General features: G+C 40.9%; 1 protein-coding gene and 1 non-coding gene across 2 annotated transcripts in view; both read right to left on the reverse strand.

Annotated features, from left to right (window-relative positions):
* The window catches only part of DSCAM (DS cell adhesion molecule), a 605868-nt gene that overhangs the window by 479781 nt on the left and 105697 nt on the right, over window positions 1-20390 (reverse strand). The gene's annotated exons all lie outside the window — the stretch shown is intronic.
* On the reverse strand, window positions 9272-9374 carry LOC118895092. The gene has a single exon (XR_005019865.1). It is a non-coding gene; the product is annotated as a U6 spliceosomal RNA (small nuclear RNA).

The raw sequence follows: 20390 nt of genomic DNA on the forward strand, positions 1-20390 counted from the left end.
CTTTGTCCTGGTCTCGGGCACATACTCGGGGACGGCACCGAGTACCTCCCCAGCACCACGCCAGCCCCGCCGCCGACGGAACAGGGCACCCTGAGCCACTCTGCCCCGCTCTGTAAGCCTGCCCTCGTTCCCGGGACTGCCGCCGTCTAGACCCCATGGAGGGAGCCTGCTGACTGATGAGCACATATCAACGGTCAATGAATGTCCGATCGTGTCGGTTCTGTCTGCACAGTTTCAGTGGGGAGGGTCCATCCTCGGGCCATTCTGAAAACCTATGGGGACTGTGTGTTTCCACTACGACTGGAGCCCTGCGGGGTTGCAGAGGCCGGAGAGAAGCGGGGATTCCTGATGTCCTAAATGTGCAGGCCAATCCCACGTGGTGAATAATCCCTCCAAGTGTCACAAGCCTTTTGTTTGCTCACATAGATGATAAACTTGTTTGCCATGATCAGAACCTAGAGTCTAATTCTACTTAGCTTACAAATAGGAGTATTTTTCACCCAGTTCTAATGCCTACTGAATTTTTCAAGAACATGACTAGTCTGTCAACTAGAGGAAGGTTGTGGTTGTATGTTTTCTTAGCTCGGAACTTCACTCAGAGTCTTCCACCCTTTTAAAGACACCAATGGCCCTCCTGAAAATAATAAATAATATCACTTCCCTACCCATGGAATGTTTAAACATCAGTAAAAGACTTGTATCCAAGTATTAGTAGCACCACCATTTATAATTCATGAATGGTTAAACAAAATGTGATATATGCACACAGGGGACTATTATTTAACAATAAAAAGGAACAAAGTATTGATACAACCTCAAAATCATTTTGATAAGTGAAAAACAACACACATAAAAGACCACAAATACTATATGACTCCATTCACATGAAATGTCCAAAAAAGGCAATTCTGTAAGAAAGTAGATTAGTGGTTACCTAAAGTTGGGGTAGAAATGCGGAATGACTGCTAATGGACATGGGATTTCTTTTTGGGTTAATGGAAATGTTTTAAAATTAGATTTTGGTGGAGGTTTCACAACTCTGTAAATATACTAAACATTGAATTGTACACGTAAAATGGGTGAATTTTATGATATGTAAATCAAGCTTGAATAAAGCTATTAAAAACTCAATATATTGAATTAATAATAATCTAAAGACAGGATTAACAAAAATCAGTTTTTAATAAAATCTGTATTTCACTACATATATGCTCAGGCACAAGAGGCTGGAGGTTTGCCCTCTGCATTGAATCACTAGGAATGCAGACCAGGTGTGTGGGTAGGTAGGTAACATTACTTATAAATTTCACTTCAGGAAGTGAAGAGTTTATACAACATGTTTGTTATCAAAAGGGAAGTTGGACTTGATAGTGTTGGGAGCCACTGGTATTGTTACTCTTTCTATCATTGTGTGCATTCTTGTCTCTATTTTAGAAATAACCTCAGAGCAGTTGAATAAATTACCCAAGCGCACACCTGTCGACCCGTTCCTGGTTGATCTTTTTCCTGAGGCCAGGCTCCTAAATGCTGGGCTGTACCCAACCTCCCCACGCTATCTCCACTCAAGGAAGCTCTCCTGTCCCCTAAAGCATGTGACTCTCTGCCGGTTTTCATGTGGAACCAAAGCACTGGGTCCTCAAGGCTTATTTGAGGGTGAGACCCAGAGCCTATGTTGGCAGTGAAAGGAGGGGTGATATTAAAACCTGCACAGGACAGAGAGAGAGAAATGGCCCCTGAGGAGGGAAAAGGGAGCTGACTTCAATGGTCAGACTACACCGTAGGGCCTGTAGCCCCTCCACCCCTGTCTGAGAAGTTCAGAAAGATGCCATGATCCTGCCCCCCCAGGTTTTCCTTCTGAAGGGTCATGCTTTGTACTCTGTGACGCACCTCCTTGGCCACAGCTGTTTGGGCTTGAGGCTGGCCTGGGGGGTGGGAGGCTGTGCCCTGTGTGGCATGTGAATAGCAGACCCTCTCCCTGGGGAGACTCCATGGGTGATTTACAAAGGCTCTCAGCTGACATGGAGCAGGTAGAAGCTGAAAGGAGGGTGGATGGAGGTCGGAGGTAGTAGAAGCCCTGATACAGTGAGAAAAGAAGAAGGTTGACTTTGGCAGGAAGAGGAAAAGAGAGAGACACAAAAAGGCTGAGACACCGTAGAAGACTCACAGCTCTGAAATAGTGACGGGAACCTGAAAGGGCAGAGCCCAACTGTCCCCTCATGGGTCCCACATTTCTTGAAGCTTTGTGTCTGACTTAAAAATGTGTGAAACAACATTTTATCCATAATACATGCGAGCTTATTCTAATTCAGAATTAGCATGAGAAATTACTTGGCCTTAAGGAAAATCTGTGTGCCTACAAGATGCACCATATTGATCTGGTTCCTTGCTGTCCTGTAATAATGTTGCTAAGACTACAAGCAAAGACACAAGTACAAAGAAGGACTGTAGCCTTTGCATGCATGCTCTCCTCTGTCAGCCAAGGTACAAGCTTCTCTTCTTGGGCCACACCTGTTCTAGTGCCCCAGGGATGCTGGGCATCTATGTCTGAATGACCCACGTGGTCAGTGAGGCTTGTAGCACGGGAGAGTTTCCCAGCATTTGGGGCAATTAGATAAGAAGACGCTGAACAGAACAAAGAGGACGTTCTACCCTTATGTAGAGGAGAAGAAGCCACTTGTAGCCACATAATAAACTCTCAGTGGTCAGAGCGGTGGTCCCAGGTCTTTTAGCTGGCTCCAGACTCCCCAGGATTTCAGCAGTCTGTTGGATGTCAATCCCAACAAAAGAATGTTGAGATGCTATCATGTTATGGAGAAGCCTCATGACACTGTCACCATAGAGATAAGCCCCTCGTGAGGAACAGCTGGGATAAGTAACATATCAGATTTAAATTGGGATTTATTTCCACAAAACTCAACTGCCGTCCCTACCTTGTGAACGGCTTCTGAATTATCAACAACCATACGTTTGCAGTCAGTGCCTTGAGGTCTTCAAGATGTGTAAACTCAGCAGCCTGATTCCTCCATCTGTGGAAGGGCTCATGGTTCCAGCTCACATTTTTCTTTACCATTACATTAAAAGGCAAGATTCAACTTTAAGAGAGGGAAAACACCTCCTAATGAATCAAGTTCAGCTACATTTAGGGATCCATAAAGGTCTTCCTCCAAAACTTTAGGTTCCAGCCTTCTATTGGACAACTGGACCCGTATACCTCCTGTCCGTTCCACACACACGTCCCCCATCCCTGACACAGATACCTACAATATATGCATCCTTTCACGTAAACTTTGCACATCAGCTAACAGAAGCTTCGTAAAAAGAGACACAAAAATAAAGCTAAAATGTGAATTCTCAAACCAAAAGGGTAGACGTTGAAGTCCTGACTGAAACCCAGTTCTATTTCCCACCCCCCACACTAAATGGATCATTTCACTTTCATCCTTCTCCCACTTTCACATATGTTATTATTGTCCTAAATTTCATGGTTCAGGGTTTTCCAATTAGCCTGCCATAAGCATGTGCTTCAGGAGACAGTGCAGAAGCATTTGGCACCGTTGATGCTGGGAAACTGCAGCTCAGGAAGAGCCAGTCCTCTCTGGGAATATTTCCTGAGATGATGGCAGGATGCCACAGCCCAGCATAGCTTAACACTTCATCACACAGAGAAAGGAAAAGATGAAAAGTAACAGGACGGAATCTTAAGAACGTAATCAAGGGAGTCCCATGTAACCTGCTCTACATTAAAAGACAGCAACCGCTGGACCTGTGACCCTCAACTACACCTAAATAGTTGAAGGCTCTCTAGGTAACCACTGGTTCTCAAGGCCTGAGTTCATCACAGTTTGGCTTTCGACCGAGCTGCCCACCATCCAACACATTCTTTACTGCTCCAAAGTAATTTGAATTTATCACGGACTGGATTTAGCAAATTTATCTTTAACTGAATTCCAAATGATTTCTAATTCTCCTTTTAGTTCAAGACAGCACGCATTATGTGGCACAGAATGCTTTTAAAACAACATCATTGTCTGAAACATTCGGTGGGGTTGATGCCACACTTCTCTGAAAAAAAAAAAAAAGTCAGCTAAAGAGAAAAGGAAATAACATCACCACCAACATAGGCATCCATTCATTTACTCACCCATTCATTCACTCAAGAATTCACTCACTCACTCACTCACTCAAGCATTTGTTAATTCATTTACTCATTCAGTCATTCATGAAAGTATTCACTCATTCATTAACTCAAGCATTCCTTCATTTATTCATTCACTCACTCATTTAAGAGCTATGCGTCACAGCACTACCTAGTGCTGGGAACTGTGCAAGGTGACAATCTTGGCCTCCTGGCTCCTCTATAGGCATCTGTTTATGTCACACAAGAAGGGTGGGCATGGGTGTGGGTTGACGACCCCATTCCAAGCGCATAAGCATCTTTCCTTCAGTGACAAGGAGAAATGCCAAACAACAACAAAACAGAAGGAGGGGGTGTTGGCAATATTACTATGAAAGGCACGGGCCTGTGGGCAGAGCCACGTTAAGACATTCATGGGTCTTTCCTTCAAAAAAATTGTTTAAAATTATATTTTATGACTAACAGTATTAAGACAAATGCAATCTGGGCTGGATTATGTTCATTTTTTCTTCTGATTTGGAAAGAATTTAAAATATTTTCATGGGATCCTAAAATTATAGTGGCCCTAGACACTGTGCCTATCGTACTAGGGGATAAATTGGCCCTGGCTTCGGGGTCACTCATGCCAGCATTCTAATCTTTCACCACCCATGAACTGCACTGACCGTGCACAAGGCAGCTCACTTCTTAATGCCCAGGTCTGTGTTGCTAACACATACTTAGGGCTCTTGTTTCTGTTTCTCCTCTCCCCGTCAAATAGGAATGAAACTAGAATCGGCTCTCAAGGTCAGTGAACCCTAAGAGTGGCAAGACCACAGAAGTCTCTCCTTGGTTGCTCTGTAACACTGAACCAGGGCACCCAGACTACGTAGGGCTCATGACATTGGAGTCAATTTCATCAGTTGCCCACTATGAAGTAGGTTAAACCAAAGAGTTCCCACTTCAGGGAATGAACCAAGTAGGGTCTTTATTTTGTCTCTTATAGTAATTCTCATTTTATACCACACTCCACCTCCCCATCCATCCCTATCTTAATTATTGCTTTTCACATACTTTGTAACTGACTTTTTTTTTGGATTTTGAACTCAGTTTGATCTTAAATCCTCTTTTTTTTTTTTTTTTTAATTGGAATACAGTTGCTTTACAGTGTCAGTTTCTGCTGTGCAGTGAAGTGAATCAGCCACATATATACATGTATTCCCTCTTCCTTGGATTTCCCTCCGGATGAAGCAACCAACAAGGGATTAATCTCCAAAATATACAACCAGTTCATGCTGCTCAATATCAAAAAAACAAACAACCCAATCAAAAAATGGGAGAAGACCTAAATAGATATTTCTCCAAAGAAGACACACAGATGGCCAACAAACACATGAAAAGATGCTCAACATCACTAATTATTAGAGAAATGCAAATCAAAACTACAATGAGGTATCACCTCACACCGGTCAGATGGCCATCATCAAAAAATCTACAAACAATAAACACTGGAGAGGGTGTGGAGAAAAGGGAACCCTCTTACACTGTCGGTGGGAATGTAAATTGGTGCAGCCACCATGGAGAACAGTATGGAGGTTCCTTAAAATACTAAAAATAGAACTATCATATGACCCAGCAATCCCATTCCTGGGCATATACCTTGAGAAAGCCATAATTCAAAAAGATACATGCACCCCAATATTCATTGCAGCACTATTTACAATAGCCAGGACATGGAAGTAACTGACTTATTATGTCCATCATCTGTCTGTCCTCACTGGAACATTTAGCTCTACCAGGGCAAGCATTAGTATGTTCTGTTTACTACTGTATTATTATTCCTGACACTTTTCAGGCACAATATAAGCACTACATGAATATTACTTGTTAATTAAATTGATTTGAAAATGATCAGAAACACTGGTTTGAAAAACATTAAAATTCAGCCTTCAGGGGGCTTCCCTGGTGGCGCAGTGGTTGAGAATCTGCCTGCTGATGCAGGGGACACGGGTTCGAGCCCTGGTCCGGGAAGATCCCACATGCCGCGGAGCAACTGGGCCCGTGAGCCACAACTACTGAGCCCACGCGTCTGGAGCCTGTGCCCCACAACAAGAGAGGCCGCGATAGTGAGAGGCCCGCGCACCGCGATGAAGAGTGGCTGCAACTAGAGAAAGCCCTCGCACAGAAACGAAGACCCAACACAGCCAAAAATAATAATAATAATAAAAAAAAAAAATCAGTGTTTTTAAAAAAAAAAAAATCAGCCTTCAGGATATTTTGGGTATATTCTATGGGAATTGTTTCTCTACAAACTACAACTCCTGATCTAGTACTGTTACAGAACTCAGGTCTCGCTGCTCGCTGCTCACAAGACAATACCTGAGAGGCAAGTGTTGGCAGAAAGGAAAAGTTGTTTTATTTCACAGGCTGGCAGCTGGGGGAGAGGGCAAGTTCATGTCCAAAGGCTGACTCCCCCCGCCTTGCCGATCAGTGAGCAAGAGCTTTTAAAGGGGAGTTTCAGGGGTGTACAAACAGAGGGAGGGGGCTGCATGCAGAAACAGCACAGGCAGCTCTGACGGTCCTCTTGAAATTGGCCAGCTGTGGTCTGATCAGTGTCATCTTGATTGTTTTAGGTACAGTTAGTCTTCAGTTCCAGGGTCAGTTTGTTCCCATTTCTTTGATGTCAGTTCTCAGAATTGTGGCACCTATGCCATGGTTACAGTCTGGTCATCATGTAGTTAACTTCTTCCACCTGGTGGGGGGGTTCAGTATTTACAAAACAGCTCAAAAAATATGGCTCAGAATATTATCTATAGCCCTTGAGGAGAAACGACAGGTCCTTGACTTTGCTTAATGACTAAACTTTGTCCTGTTTGCTTTTCCTTTGTTTCTGCATTTTCTTATTTCTCTGATTAAACTTATCCTCTGGCTAAAGTTTTTCTACAGACAGAAGGCAGGCAGAGGGAGGCATGGGGGAGGGGGGTTCTCCCCTGGGAAGGCCTCATAGGGTCCTATTCTGTTTCCATATTCCTAGTAGTGCAGCCTAATATTTTTTCTGTCTGTTCATCTTTTCCCACTTCTGATATATAAACTATTTTTGACTAAAGTGTACAGCAAGGGATGCAGAATGTATGTGTACCACCCCCTTCTTCCCCTTTCAAATTCTTCTTCACGTGCCACAATTTCTCATCTAAATTTTATACCAATCTGACAGTTTCTCATAAAGCAAGAAGAACAGAGAGAGCATAGTAGCAAAGTTACTGAGCTAATTTTATTAAGGCACAAGGTGCTTTAGGATATGATTCAAATATTTTTTTTCATTAAGATTGGCCGGTCTAGTTGAAAAAAAGACAATGACTTTGGATTAACCATTTCCAATGTTCTGAGTGTACAAACTATCCCATTTCCCACAAAGGGGAGCTCTCCCAAGCTTTAGGGAATCCTTTGTTGTCCCTGTGGACCACTGCTATCACACAGACACTCCAGGCTGTACATTCAGGGAGATGCTTATGGTAATTACAGGCGGAGATGCACGGAAAAGGAAAACATATTAAGAATCTTATTTTCTTCCTTATGACATATCAACTCATTTCCATTTTTATTCAAAATGTTATTCGTTGTATTGATTTTTATTATAAAATTAATATATTCACATTGTAAAAACTTCTGTAAATACAGAAAGATAGAAAAAAAAAAAAAGAACCATGATCACATAATTGCATCTTGCCAAAGCAAAATGCCTTCTATTAACATTTTGATGTATACCCTGTAGACCGTTCTGATGCACTGAACAGAATGATCTGAAAGGGCCCCCAGGAGTTCACTCAGGGTAGCCTGGATAAGGGGCCAACCGGAAGCAGGGTCCCTGTTTCTGCTGGCATAAGGGCTGCATCTGAGTGAGGTTTCTTCCCCCTGACAGAAGGGGCTACACCTTCCCATGGGCCTGGGGGTCTCCAGGTGCTGGGCAGCTGGCTCTCTCAGACAATTCCAGTAGCAGCCAATGCCTACTAAACCCAGACAGAATGTTTAGTAGGATTTCTCTCAGGCTTACAAGAAAGGAGCATCACGATATGCAGAGAGGTTCCTCGAACGACAGACCCAAGCACTGTCGAGAATACCCAACCCCAGCCTGCATTTCTGTGGGATGATGAACAGATAAGGAACCCTTTCATTTTCTCACTTACATCTATTTTCTTCCTTAATGTTTATTCCTTAACACATACTGTACCACATTGTAGAATATGCCCTTACCTACTGTGATAGACAGTTTTCCGTGTCAACTTAGAGGTAGGCTGTAGCACCCAGATATTCAGTCAAACACTAGTGTAGGTGTTACCGGGAAGGTATTTTGTAGATGTGGTAAACATCAACAGTCAGTTCACTTTAAGTAAAGGAGATTACCCTGGATAATCTGGGTCAGCACAATCTAATCAAAGAACTTGAAAGAACTTAAAGCAGAAATGAGCTTTCCCTGAAGAAGAAATTCTGCCTGTGGACTGCAGTATCAGATCCTGCCCCAGAGTTTCCAGCCTGTCCTGATGACTTGCCTTATGGATTTCAGACTCACTCACCCCAACTGCATAATTGTGTGAGCTAATTCCTTGAAATACATCTCTATCTATCATCTATCTATTTCCTACTGGTTCTGTTTCTCTAGTGGACCCTGAATGATACACTCACCTTGCACCAGAGTTATGTGATTTCATTCATAAGCTTAAGTTCTGTATAAATGAGAAATCTATTTAGGTAAGGTTTATGAAACTTAGGACTTTTTTCCCATTTATTTGCTTCTTTGTTTTTTTCTTCTTCTTTTTCTTTTATTTCTTTTATTGAAGTATAGTTGATTTACAATGTTGTGTTAGTTTCAGGTGTACAGCAAAGTGATTCGGTTATACATATATAAAAGAATATATACATATATATACATATATATATATACATATATATATATACACACATTCTTTTTCAGATCCTTTCCCCTTATAGGTTATTACAAAATATTGAGTATAGTTCCCTGTGCTCTACAGTAGGTCCTTGTTGGTTACCTATTTTATATATAGCAGTGTATATCTGTTAATCCCAAACTCCTAATTTATCCCTCCCCCCACTTTCTCCTTTGGTAACCATAAGTTTGTTTTCTATGTCTGTGGGTCTATTAAAAACATGGAATGCTTCACGAATTTGTGTGTCTTCCTTGAACAGGAGCCATGCTAATCTTCTCTGTATGGTTCCAATTTTAGTATATGTGCTGCCAAAGCAAGCATGCTTCTTTGTTTTTTATGCTTCCCTTTTTTTCCCAAACTGAGTTGAAGATATCAATATAGCAAGGTATCATAAATTTAAATGAATATAGAATATTCATATATTCTAGAATGAACATAGACTATTTGTTAATACATAACTAAGAAATAAAAAAAGGAGGCTTATGGTAGGAAAGTAAGAAGGCAAGAATATATTTAGGAACAAAATAAATGCCAAAAGCTGGGAGAACAGGAGAACTGAGATGAATCGCTACAAAGATCCATGGACATTCACCAAGTACAAAGGCTGAGGAGAGTGCCCAAAGGCAGAAAGAGATGCCCCCAGTTGCAGAAAGCCAGGAATGGGTCTAGAGAGCAAAGAGAATGCACCAGAAACTCAAAATGCTGGCAAGCAGGCTGTAAAGCAGAAAGAGCATTGCTATGGTTTGGAAAGCTCGTAGCTGGCCTTGCAATGCACAAAGATCTAAAGAGTGTGTGGCTGGTGCTCTGATCCCAAGCTCTCCAAAGGCAAAGTTTCAAACCCACCTTCACAACGTGTGAAGTTTTGGTGAACTGAATCTAACTTAAGATTCCAACTCTGCAACAGAGTCCAGAGACAGCTCAGCTACATGTTAGATTGACTCAGCCTCACACCATCAGCCTGACAGGGGGCACGTCTTCTCAGGAGGTGAATATGTCTTATCCCAACACAATGTTCAGCATAAAATAAAAAATCACAAGATGCACAAAGAAGTGAGTAAAAGGGGTCTACATTTAAAAGAGGAAACAGTTCACAGAAATAAATATAGCAATGACCCAGATGTCTGAATTATCACTCAGGAATTCTAAGGTATCTATGATAAAGGGTCTAGAAGAAAATGATAACAACAAATATGACCAGATGATGAATTTCAGCACATAAATGGAAACAGTAGAAAGGAAAATCAAATGGAACTATCAGAATCGAATTATGTGATGTCAGAGAGGAAGAATGCATAAGCTTATTAGCAGACTTGGACACAGCAGAGTAAAGAATCAGTGAAATCAAAGGCAGGCCAATAGACTTTATTCTCCATCTACTGCCTTGACAGTAGATAGAGAATAAAAAGTAAAAAAATAAAATAAAACAAAGTATCCAAGACACGTTAACATACTATCAAGCAATATAAATAACTAGAGTCCCAGAGGTTAGAAGAGATATAGGAAAAAAATTATTTTAAGAGACAATAGTCACTAAATTTGAAATTGACGAAATACATCAATACACATATCCAAGAAGCTCAGCAAACCACAAACATGATAAGCCTTTAAAAAATAATTTTAAAAATCACACCTATCACATCAGAGGCAAACTGCTGAAAACCAAAAATGGAAAGAAAATCTTAAAAGTAGCCCAAAAAACCCAGCCAGGTCATATGCAAGGAAAGCATGAAAAGAGTGATGGCTGAATTTCTCAGAGCGAAAAAGAGTTTTCAAAGTGTCAAAATAATTTTTTTTAAAAAGCTGTTAATATAAAATTCTATATCTAACCAAGGTTTACATCAAAAATGAAAGGTAAATTAAGACAAGTTCAGCCAAAGAAAATCTCAGATTTTGTAGCCAGAAAACCTGTGCTACAACAAATGCTAAAAGAACTTCTTCAGGGTGAAATATATGATTCCAGATAGAAGCTCAAGTCTGCAGGAAAAAAAAAGAAAACCATAGAAAGTGCAAAATACAGGTAAAAAAGGGGACCTATTTATTATTTTTAATACATGTATGTTTGTGTGTACAGACACATATCTATGTTTGTGTAATACATATAACATATACAGATTTAAGCTACAATTGTTCAAAGCAAAAATGGTAGCAACATGTTGTAGGGTTCATAGAACACAGAGGAATAAAAGAGCACAAGGAGAGAGAGGGGGATAAATGGAATTATACATGTAATCATGGCATTCCTACATTTTGTAAAGAGTTTGATATAATTGGAAATTGAACTGCGGTAAGTTAAAGATACACATTGTAATTCCTAGTGACCCTGAAAAAATAATAAAAAATGTATATTTAAAAAGTTAATAGAATTAAATAATTACTTGGTCACTCAAAATAAGTCAGGGAATTAAAAAGAGAAACATACACCAATATGAAAGATCTAAACACAAGTTATGTTGATAATTACATTAAATATGAATAGACTAAATGCCACTTAAAGATGAGACAAATAAACAAGATCCAAATGAATGCATTTTACAAGAAATACACTTAGAACATAAAGAAACAGATGGTTGAAAATGAAATGTTAAAAAGCAACATACTATCCAACCACTGTGCATCATAAATCTAGATGGCACTGTTCATACCAGACTTAGTGCAATTCAAGACAAATAGTAACATCAAAGATAAAGAGGAGTATTTCATAATGTTAATAGTCACTTCACCAAGAATGAGTAACTAACCTAAATTTAAATGCACCCTAACAAAATAGCTTCAAAACATATGATGCCAAAATTGACAGATTTTTCTTTTTTTAAAGAAAGCTCAAATTCACAATGGGAGATTTTAACATGCTTCTCCTTATGACTAATAAAACAAGTGGACCAAAACTTGAATAAAATATAGAATATTTGATTAACACTATAAACCAATTTAACATAATTAACACTTAAAGAACACTCCACTCAACAACTGTGTAATACAGATTCTTGCCAAGAGCACATGGAACATTAACCAAGATAAATCAAATTCTTGGACATTAAAAATCCCTCAATTATTCAAGTTATAATAATTCAAAGTATGTTCTCTGAAAACAACAGTAACATTGAAATTAATAGTCATAAGATAACTTTAAAAATACTCAACTAGTAGGAAATTAAACAACACATTTCTAAGTAGGTGACGGCCTGAAGAAAATCCATAAGGAAAAATAGAAGGTATTTTGGATTGAATGATAGTAATATTTGTGGTGGTGGGATCTTGAAGATAATCTGGATGCCCATCTCTGAGGAAGTGGATTCATAAAATGTGACGAATACAAATCATTGACTACAATGCAGCTGCTAGGTACAAGGAATTCAATTTACACATAGCAAAGTGGGAGAATTCCAAACACATAGCGTTCATGAAAATTAAAAGATGTATAACACCCTTTGATTATGTAAATTAAAACCAACATTTGCATAAAACAATAATATACAGTGTAAAACATACCTACAAAAATGCACACAACATATTAGCACATTTCAAATGGTGGGAGGGGTCATCCTCGAGGAGGTGGGCAATAGGAATAAAAGGAAATAAATAGAACAAAAAGGGAAAGAGTCTCTGTTAGACCAATAACCATCGTGTGCCACAGAATGAGAGTTCCAGAATCCTCTGAAACTGACCCCACACAAACGAAAACTAAACAAACTTTAGACTAGACATAGAGGAAAAAGGAGGAGTGCAGAAAAAAGATATGATGAATCCCCCAAAGTGCAACACAGAGAAGTAAAGACTTAGACCACGTAAAAGAGAAGTTAAAAGAAACAGAGAAAAGAATAACAAATCCCAAAGCACTTTTAATAGGATTCCTGGAAGAAGACAATGAGAGAGACAATATTTGAAGAGATAAAACCTGAAGGAAATCCCTGAACTGATGAAGAACATGAATCTTCAGATTCCAGAAATATAAGCCAAGCAGAATAAATATTAAAAAAATTCTTAACTAGATGAAACTATAGACCACCACCGAGACAGAGAAAAATATTAAAACCTACCAGAGAGAAAAAGACAGATTACTAGCAGAGTAAGGACAAATAAAATGACAGCAGACTGCTCACTGGCAATGAAATATGGGAGAAAGTCATAAGGAGGTATCACAGAAATTCTGAAGGAAAGTAAATGTCAATACAGAATTCTATATCCAGCTAGGTTACCAGTCAAAAACGAAGCATGACAAAGTTCTTTTGAGATATAAGAAGAAAGAGAGAACTTACTACTCTGAGACCCTTACTGGAGAAACTATTGAAGATTATATTTCATCAGGAAGGAACCATGTCCTGCAGTAACAGGTGGGCCTCAGCCAGTGAGCTTAGCATCCTCAGCCATGTGCCTTCCGACTGGTCAGGACTCTGTCCCGACTGGTTAGCGTCTATGCCTTACCAGATCTTTACTATTCAGACAATGCTACCAGGCTACCAGAAGCAATGAGAAGAACTCTATGCATATATTGGTAAATCCAAATAAATATTAACTTTAAAAAGATGAATGGGGCTGTTAAAAGTAAGGCATAATTAAGATTTCTAGACAAAGCAGCATGAAAAGTAGAAGAAAGAGATCGGAATTAAAGAAGTCAAGTTCAGGAGAAGGGTAGACAAGCTCATTAACTTTAAGTTTTGTATGTGAGGGTACATGTCAAAGTCATGGTTGACAACAAAGAATAGAAACAGAATTTGTAACTTCCACACCAATAGAAGAAATAAAGAACTCTAGCAATCTATCAAACAGCAGGGAAGTTCGGTAGGGGAGCAGGAGAATCAAAAACATTGATAAATGAAAATACCAAATATGCCAGAAATTCAAGGAAATATAAATATGCTTACACGACCTACTGAAAATAATCAACTGTGTATTTTTAAAAATGTCTTGTAGAGTGGAGCTACAGTGCTCATTAGAGAGGAATTTATAGCTTGAAATGTATTTCCTTTTAAAAGAGGGAAAGGTATTTCCTTTTAAAATTTCCTTTTAAAAGAAAGAGAAAAACAAATCAGCCAAAAATTCAGTTCCATGAGCTAGAAGAATAAAGCAAACTCAAAAAATCAGAAAAAAAAGACATAAAATAAAAAACAAGAAATTAAAATGAAACAAAAGTTACATTTTTAAAAAGACTAACACTGTAGGAAAGAATCTCAACAAGCACAAACCATAAACAGGAATGAGGGAGGAGACACTGCTATGGCTAAATCATAAGAGAATCCTATAAACGAAGAAAGTAACACTTCGTCTTCTCTCAAAGCTCAGGGGGTGCCCTGCCACCTCAGGCAGGGGCAGGAAGTCTAGTGTCTGGCTTAACACCCGGAGGCCACCTTCTGCCAGACTCGCGCACGGCTACTGCTTGAAAGCCGTCTGGGTTACAGGGCTTTGTGTCAAGCTCTGAGCCAGAAGTGCCCACACAACACCTGTTTATATCTTTACTCTCCCAGCAGTGAGGTAAGGACATCATCCCTGTTTTACAGGTGCAGGAACAGAGGCTCAGGGATGTCAAACAGCACAGCTAAGTTCGCCCAGCTAGTTAGTGGGGAAACCATGTTTCACATTCAGGCGTGTCTCAGTTCAAAACTTATAATCCTAAAACTACAGCAACTTTCACAGTTTCTCCCAGCTGTGAGTGTAAGGGGAGCTGGAATGGGGAGAGAAGTACAAAGAAGGGTCAAGTCAGCATTTAAACTTTCCTTCACTCTTTCCAAAATGTGACTGTCTAGTTTTGTCTGCCTGGCACAGGATATTTTCCCACTGTTAGGTGGGCCCGCCTGGCGCCGAAGCCTTCCAGGGTCCACTAGAATCTGAATGCACAGGTCTCACCTTGAAACAGATGGAAAGGCATTTCAAATTGGTAATTCATAGCTAGTACTAGTTTAGTCTTATTCTCTTTTAAAGTTTAATAATGACCTCCTCATATTAGTAAGATGTATTTCTTTCAATTTTTCCTTTAAAAATATAAACAAGTAACTCAGTCAGATATATTTTCACTTCCAGAGTCACATTTATTTGACCTGCTTCTTATTTTTAATTCCCTGATCCCATATGCTTGTGAGATTAGCAAATGCTACTGAAATGTGTTTGAGTCACAAGGTAATTACTTTAGATAAATGTCATTCTGTGGTTTAGGATTAGGTCCTAATTCCAGTTTTTAATAGTACCTGATTAAGCCCTCCTCGGATTGGCTCGATAGTCCTGGGGACTATATGTAATAAAACCCCACAAAGTAACTCATTCATAAGCCAGTTCTGATGTGTATATCCTGATGGCTGAATTTATACCTAAATCCAAATCCTCCTGTCAGATATCAGCAAGAAGAGATGAACCAGCATGCACAATTGTGTTTAAATAATGAGAATGTTACTCAGAAGGCAGACCTCAAAAAGGACCTATATCAAATACGTTCACCACGACTTTCAGTTTGTAGGTATCTTTTAGTGCCAAAATGGTATAAAACACACAAAGAAACACATACTCTCATGCATGCACACTCCAGATTCAGAACCCAAGATAATATTTCCAGCAAGAAGGGCAAGAACAAAACGTTGTTAGGTTATATGTCATAAACATACTCGTAGTAAACATATGACCTTGGTAACAATATCCAGAAAGTGTTTTTAAAATGCACCATTAAGCACAGGAGGAGAGATAGCAATTTGGAGAAATAGATATGGACACACATAATAAATATTTCAGAGATTTCCAGTCATTGGGATTCTGCACATATCTCATGCACATAAAGACAAGATCCAGAGAAAATGAAACTCTGGTTAGATAACATGAGGCCTTACTCATAAATACTTACTAGAAGTCGAAATGATGTTCTGAACATGGCCTAACTGAAAACAAAATGTCAGCATTCAGAACAAAGTACTCTAGATTTGCAAAAACACACAAATTGAGCAGAACCCTGGGCCAGATGGAACAATAGGTATAACAGAGTGATAATCCTTAAGTAAGCAAAGGGATAACCTTTTTTTAAAAAAATTTATTTATTTTTTATTTATTTATTTTGGCTGCGTTGGGTCTTTGTTGCTGCGCGCAGACTTTCTCTAGTTGCGGCGAGCAGGGGCTACTCTTCATTGTGGTGCACTGGCTTCTCATTGCGGTGGCTTCTCTTGTTGCGAAGCACGGGCTCTAGGTGCGTGGGCTTCAGTAGTTGCAACATGCAGGCTCAGTAGTTGTGGCTCACGGGCTCTAGAGCACAGGCTCAGTAGTTGTGGCACACGGGCTTAGCTGCTCCGCGGCATATGGGATCTTCCTGGACCAGGGCTTGAACCCGTGTCCCCTGCATTGGCAGGGAGATTCTTAACCACTGCGCCACCAGGGAAGTCCCGGGATAACCTTAATATAGACTGCGCACTGATATCTGAGCAATGGAGCAGACTATTAAAATCATGAATAGATGAGAGAATTTAATTAAATTTATCACAAAATTTTAGAAAGCAATAAGAAATACAAGACCAAGGACAACTGACTATTGATGAACTACTGAAGACAATCCATGAAGAATTCAGAAAAGTACAAGATGGCATCATAAAAGGATGCCTATGAAACCAGTACTGTATTTTCCAAGAGACCCATTTTTTTTAATAATTTTTTAAATTTTACTTATCTTATTTTTGGCTGCACTGGGTCTTCATTGCTGCGCGCGGGCTTTCTCTAGTTGCGGTGAGCGGGGGCTACTCTTTGTTGTGGCGCGTGGGCTTCTCATTGTTGTGGGTTCTCTTGTTGCCGAGCACGGGCTCTAGGCACGCGGGCTTCAGTAGTTGTGGCACGTGGGCTTCAGTAGTTGTGGCTCACGGGCTGTAGAGCGCAGGCTCAGTAGTTGTGGCGCACGGGCTCAGTTGCTCCGCGGCATGTGGGATCTTCCCGGACCAGGGCTCGAACCCGAGTCCCCTGCATTGGCAGGTGGATTATTAACCACTGAACCACCCGGGAAGCCCCAAAAGACCCATTTTATAAATGGAAAGCAATGGCACATAATGGGTCCAGCCAGCAAGACAAAAGGCTATTTGGGGCAGGTACACACTGTACCATCCAAAGCCCTCGCTGGTTTCTAGGTTGAGAACAGATTATATTAACCATTTCAGGCTGGGTTTAATGTTTGGCAATTCAACTCCCATTTGCGGCATATCAAGTTTCAGAATTAAAGGCCACAAATGAACCGTCAGACAGGCAAATGCTTCTGGGCATGACCGGTGAAGGAAGTAGGCACTTCATCCACCCTCCTTTCTTCCACTACACCCTACACCTGCCTCAGCTGTCCCCGATGGTGGTCTTCTCCCAACACCACTGCAACGCTGAGGGTCCTCAGAGCAACCAGGGGAACAGGCAGGAGAAAATAGAAAAGTGCAAAGAGGGAGAGAATATCTTAGTTTTTAAAAATGTGAATTTCCTCTTGGTCAGCCAACTGGCTCTGAGGAAAATTCCTTGAGTCTTTCCCAAATTGTCAATGAAACCAATGTAATGATTGGATACTCTCAGAAGAACTGTGCTCCTGTGCCCGTATAATGAATGAGTTCTCGTATAATGCATGGAAGGCAGGATATAGAGTGTTCTGGGTGTGTCACCTTGTGTTACAAATGATGGAGCTAAATTCCAGAAATGTTGGCTGACGTAGTCGCCATCTTCTTACTTGGTATGATGCTTTGTAACCCATGAACGCGGTCAATGATGGAGCAAAAGCCTTCTTTAAACAGAAGAAAATCATTCCGTTTGTGAAGGAAAATCACCAACTTAAAAACAAAAAAATCCCCCATGTTCTCATCTTCTCACAGTCCTACCTCCATTCCATTCTTGAAGGTGCCTATAGGCCCACGTGGCCTGGGGACCAAGGATCCTCTGTAGTGCTGCAATATTTGGGGCTCATGTCAGCAAGGTCAGGTCACTGAGCACTGAGTGCCCAGCATCTCAGAGTTTGACCATCGGCTATCACTCTGAGTTTGGCAAGAAAAGGACTGTAAAATATCAAAGGGAGGGGCTTCCCTGGTGGCGCAGTGGTTGAGAATCTGCCTGCCAATGCAGGGGACACGAGTTCGAGCCCTGGTCTGGGAAGATTCCACATGCCGCGGAGCGACTAGGCCTGTGAGCCACAGTTGCTGAGCCTGCGCGTCTGGAGCCTGTGCTCCGCAACAAGAGAGGCCGCGATAGTGGGAGGCCCACGCACCGCGATGAAGAGTGGCCCCCTCTTGCCACAACTAGAGAAAGCCCTCGCACAGAAACGAAGACCCAACACAGCCATAAATAAAAATAAATAAATAAAATTTAAAAAAATATATCAAAGGGAGTAAAATTTCATGATGAAAGAAATTTCACTGGAAAGGCAAGATTACTATGCATTAAGGAACAAGGCAAAATTGCTGATGTGGATGGAATTATGCCTCAAGAAAACTGAAGGGAAAAACAATCTATATCATTCAGAGAAAGACCTGCAACTTGATCCCCACTGCCTCTGTGTGTCATGTTGAAACCCGTAAGAAAAGGAGCACAGGATATTTGATTTTTGTCCCATGAACCCGCTGGTTGGTTCCTTTCCTGGATGTTCTGTGGGGGTTTGGACCGACCTCAACTGTGCCACCAACAGCTCCAGCTCAAAGCCCTCAATGTGAGTTAGAGGTCGCTGGGTCGGGTCTGGGGAATAAACAAATTACATGTATTTTGCAAATCTGTCTGTCAGTCAGATGAAAGACAATTTGGATTTAGCTCTAGACATGAAGCTGGAGTGTTATAATGACAAGGAACAAAACCAACTCCCATCTCAGAAATGCTGGCAATAGGGTTAGGGAGGTGCTGGGAAAAGCCCGGATCTGAGGAATTAGCAAGAGTTATAGAATGGAAGGAAAAAGCAAAGGGTGCCCGTGGCAATGTGAGGAACCCTGGGCAGTTCGTGAAGTGCTTTGACATCCATCAGTGTAACTAGCTCACATTCCATCCCCATCACTCAAAGAAGAGACAGGGGCTCTGCAAAGTCAGGTCAACAGGCCCCACACATGCACATCTCCAGAAACCCTGGAGAAGGTTTTCACAGATACCAGTGTCTGGGTCCTTGTGGTCCAAGGGATGCTCTGGAGGTGGGAACTGTGAACCCGGAACTGTCAAAACCCATCTTGGTGACTGATGATCCACGGGTATGAGAACACAAAAAGGGACACAGAGATGGGAAGTATTGGAGCCCATTAGATTCATGAGGAAATTCTATTAAATGTTAAAGAAACATGCTTACAAAGGCTTATATTAAAAATTATTATTATTAAAAGTATTAATATGTCTACACTTTTTTTTTTCAGTATGTCAGTACAATAGCAAGGAACATGGATGATTTCAGAGAGGGTTTATTTTTCCTTATTTAATGTTAAAGGGAAAATAACCCCATACACCTCTCATCAGTAGTGACAGATGAAATGAGAGGGTTGTGTTTGATTGTTCAATATCACAGAGGCAAAGTTGTTTAACGAGAATGACAAATCTGCATCCTAGGAGGAAACATTCGGAAACTGCCATCCCAAGGTTGAAATGAAGGACAAGGATGTTTTAGACCAGCTTCTCAAACTTGAGTGTGTGTAAGAACCACCTGAGATTGTTAATGTGGATTCTGACGCAGGAGATCTGGGAAGGGGCCTGGGAGTCTGCATTTCCGACCAGTTTCCAGGTGATGCAAAAAGGCACACACACACCCAGGGGTGTAGCCAGGTGTTCCCAGCAGCTCAGCGGTAGGTGTCTGCCAGGAAGGCAGACAGAGCGTGGACAAAGACCCGTGCTTGAAACCCAACTTTCATGGGAATACATTGATCACTGCAGAAAGGAGCCTGGCCTCTCAATATCTATACAGTCCTCAATTTGTTTCTAAAGCAAATTTCTGTAACTAATAATCCTGTATTCCAATCATAAAATCATAAAATTTAACTACAGGGTAAGGCTGGACTTGAAACGGCAGCAAAGAGGACATTGGGGCAGCAACCACAGCACATGGCATCTACCAATAGAAAAGAGGCACTGATTCCACTGCACAAAAATTTCACAGCAGATGAGCGGTTCAAGGGTCCATTAAAGGACACAATCATTTTTTTAAGAAAGAAATTATTTATTTACTCATTTGGTTGCACCGGCTCTTAGTTGCGTCAGGCGGGCTCCTTAGTTGTGGCATGAGAACTCTTAGTTGTGGCATGCATGTGGGATCTAGTTCCCTGACCAGGGATCGAACCCTGGGCCCCCTGCATCGGGAGCGTGGAGTCTTAACCTCTGTGCCACCAGGGAAGTCCCAAAGGATACAATCTTTTCCAAATTTTTTTTAAAAAATCTAGTAAAATCATTTT

The sequence above is a fragment of the Balaenoptera musculus genome, chromosome 4 (assembly GCF_009873245.2).
Source record: "Balaenoptera musculus isolate JJ_BM4_2016_0621 chromosome 4, mBalMus1.pri.v3, whole genome shotgun sequence".
Taxonomy (NCBI): domain Eukaryota; kingdom Metazoa; phylum Chordata; class Mammalia; order Artiodactyla; family Balaenopteridae; genus Balaenoptera; species Balaenoptera musculus.